The sequence below is a fragment of the Strigops habroptila genome, chromosome 13, assembly GCF_004027225.2.
Source record: "Strigops habroptila isolate Jane chromosome 13, bStrHab1.2.pri, whole genome shotgun sequence".
Taxonomy (NCBI): Eukaryota; Metazoa; Chordata; class Aves; order Psittaciformes; family Psittacidae; genus Strigops; species Strigops habroptila.
This window is the reverse complement of record NC_044289.2, coordinates 16,300,984-16,303,621: the sequence shown is the minus strand read 5'-3', so window position 1 is coordinate 16,303,621 and position 2,638 is coordinate 16,300,984. Positions and strand designations below refer to the sequence as shown.

At 46.8% G+C, this 2,638-nt stretch overlaps 1 protein-coding gene across 3 annotated transcripts in view; it reads left to right on the top strand.

Moving 5' to 3' along the window:
• Nucleotides 1-2,638, top strand: part of CDH22 (cadherin 22) — a 112,950-nt gene that overhangs the window by 797 nt on the left and 109,515 nt on the right. The window lies entirely within an intron of this gene.

Sequence of the window (2,638 nt, the reverse complement as noted above, 5' to 3'; positions counted from 1 at the left end):
CCTTTTGTCTGCACGTTATGCACATATGCTTCAGCAGCAGAGGTCATTTATCTTCTGAACAATTTTTTCTTTTAGACCCACACCAACCTCGCATGCCCAATTATTTTTGAGGTCCGGCATGCAAAATACTTGCCCGTGAACAGGATTTTTGATCTCTAGGACTAGGGGGATCTTTCTGCAACTGTCATATTTGTGCAAGCCAAGAGAGCTTTCTGACTGGTCTGCCTTCACGCGTGAACAAGATGCTGCATCCTAAGAAGACTTTTAGTGTTGTGGGTTTTTGTAGGAATCTAACCTCTTTGCTCCATTGGATTGGAACAGTTAGTGCTGCAGCCTTGTCCAGGAAAGGAGAATGGAGCAGGATTTAAAATTCTTTTTCTTTCCTGCTAAACCACAAGTGCTGTTGGGCAGGTGGCCATTTTTTTTGCACGGCCACCTCTTTGACAGTTTTGTTTGATGCTAGCTTTTGGAGGTTTTGCAGTGGAAATAACTTGAGAGAGCTTCCCAAAGCGACGATAGCGCAATCTTCCTCCTGAGTGGAGCTTAATACTAAAGTGAACTCCTTGTACTCTGACAACCTGAACCATTTTGACTGGACTGTCACTCTGTTGATGTTGCTTCATAGTTTTCAGATATGTAGTCGTTCTTGGTGTCTTTAATCAAGAGCATGTCCTGCGAAAAACTGGTTCTGAAGAAGAAAATTCTTAATAATAATAATTTTTAATGATATTCTAATAGACACTGATAACTTGCTTCAGAGCAGACAGCAGGTGGTGCAACTACCTCACATAAAGCTACTGAACCAGCCGGTTCAGGCCAGGCTGGCATCTTGTGCATCAAGTAGGATGCCTGGAGCTGAGAATGGTTTGGTCTGTCCCTAGCTGGATTTTCCAATAGCTGGGACTTGTGATGATTCCAGTTGGATTCACTCTGTTTGCTGTCATGCACTCCCAGCCATGTGTGCATGGGTAGCTGTAGATCTGTAAATTAAGAATGGAAATGTGTCTCCTTCACTGGAGTTTCAGAGTTCCAGCATAGAGGTTCGCATTTAAAAGCAGCATAGTGTTGGGTATGAATGTCATTGCTGCAGATACCTGACTGGGATTACCAAACAATAAGCAGTGAGTGGCTCTACTTAAGTATCTTCATCTTTCTGCCATTAACTGATGAAAAAGGGGCTTTTGCACTCTAAACTGTTGTTGAGTGCTTGGTGTTGCCTGGGAAATGTGGAAGGAAAATGAAAGGCTCCTATTGTTTGTGGGTTTGTCTTGCTATTGTAACAGCTTCTGGTGAGAGCCTAAACTCCTCAAGGGAGGGAGCACAGTATGCTCCCCACACCTCCTGTGCTAGCCTAGCTGTTCTGGGTCCAAGATCTGCTTGCTTCTGCTTTTGTTCACCTGCGTCCACTGTCTGTGTGCTCTGTATCGCTCACTCAGCGCTGGCAGGAGTACTGTAGGGAAGGATGGGCAGATCCTGCGATCTGTGCTGGCCGGAACTTGCTGCCGTCAGTGACCTGAGACCAGTTCTCCATCACAAATTTCAAGGCTCTGATTAAAGGAGATAGAGAGTTGAGGCATAGAGGCAACGAAATGGAGAAGCAGTGTTGGTACTTTGGAGAAATGGACAAAGATTTACTTCAAAGCAGTGAGGCACAGCCATCCTGTTGGCCAGAGCTGTCTTTCTCAGATCTCTTCTCAAATCTATTGCACTTCTGAGCCTTCCAGAATCACTTCTGTTCCCTACATTTGGATAAGCAACAAGTTAGGGATAGAGTGCCTGTGGTGAATACTTTCCCACCAGTTTTTGACCTTCCCTGCTGCTTGTTCCACTCTGCTTTTACTTTCACTGACTGCCATGTCTGCAAGGCTCCTCAGCTATGTCAGCTTTGTGGCTCACGGGGTAAGGACTTGTCATGAGCAGTGTCATACAGTGCAGGGCAGAGCCCTCTGTTCTTGGCACCCTCACACAGGGCTGTGAGGTCTCCTGCCTTTAAGAGGTCCCTTTGTGCCACAGTGTGGTCTCTGCAGTCTTATGAAAGGAGTTAGGAAGCTCATTGGTCATGCAGACTCTTCTGACAAGCCCCAAATCAGGGGCCACTTGAAGGAATGGAAGAAGTAGTTTTCTCCTTGTTCTGTGGCACAGTTTGGTTCTGCTCCTCATCGTCAGAGGAAGCATGTGAAAGCTGTGTGTGCTGGAGCCACTGTTGAGCACTGCAGCATTGTGTTTGCAGGCAGCAGCAGACACACATGAGCCCGTTTGCTGGGGAGAGCACACACATGTGTGTTTGTACTGTGCAGGCTTTCCCCCATCCCCACATGGGCCACGTGCCCTCAGCCGTAGGCAGGAAATAGAGGCTGTGATGGAATAGTGATGGTGTTTGAACTAATGAATCAGCGGAAGCAAAGTTGAATGAATCTCAGAGGTGCTGCACTCTCTCTGCAAGCTCTGTTCTTGCAGTAAGACCAGGTATTCACACGTGCTGATTTGGCCTCTTACCCATTCCCCTGGGGAGCCCTCTTTATTTGCAGAACAGATGCTTGGCTTCCTACTGAAATTTCAATACAGTAAACACCCTGAGGGCAAGGAGAAAGCATCCCTGCAAACCTCTCTGCGCTTCTCCATCCTCTGTCCAGCAAAC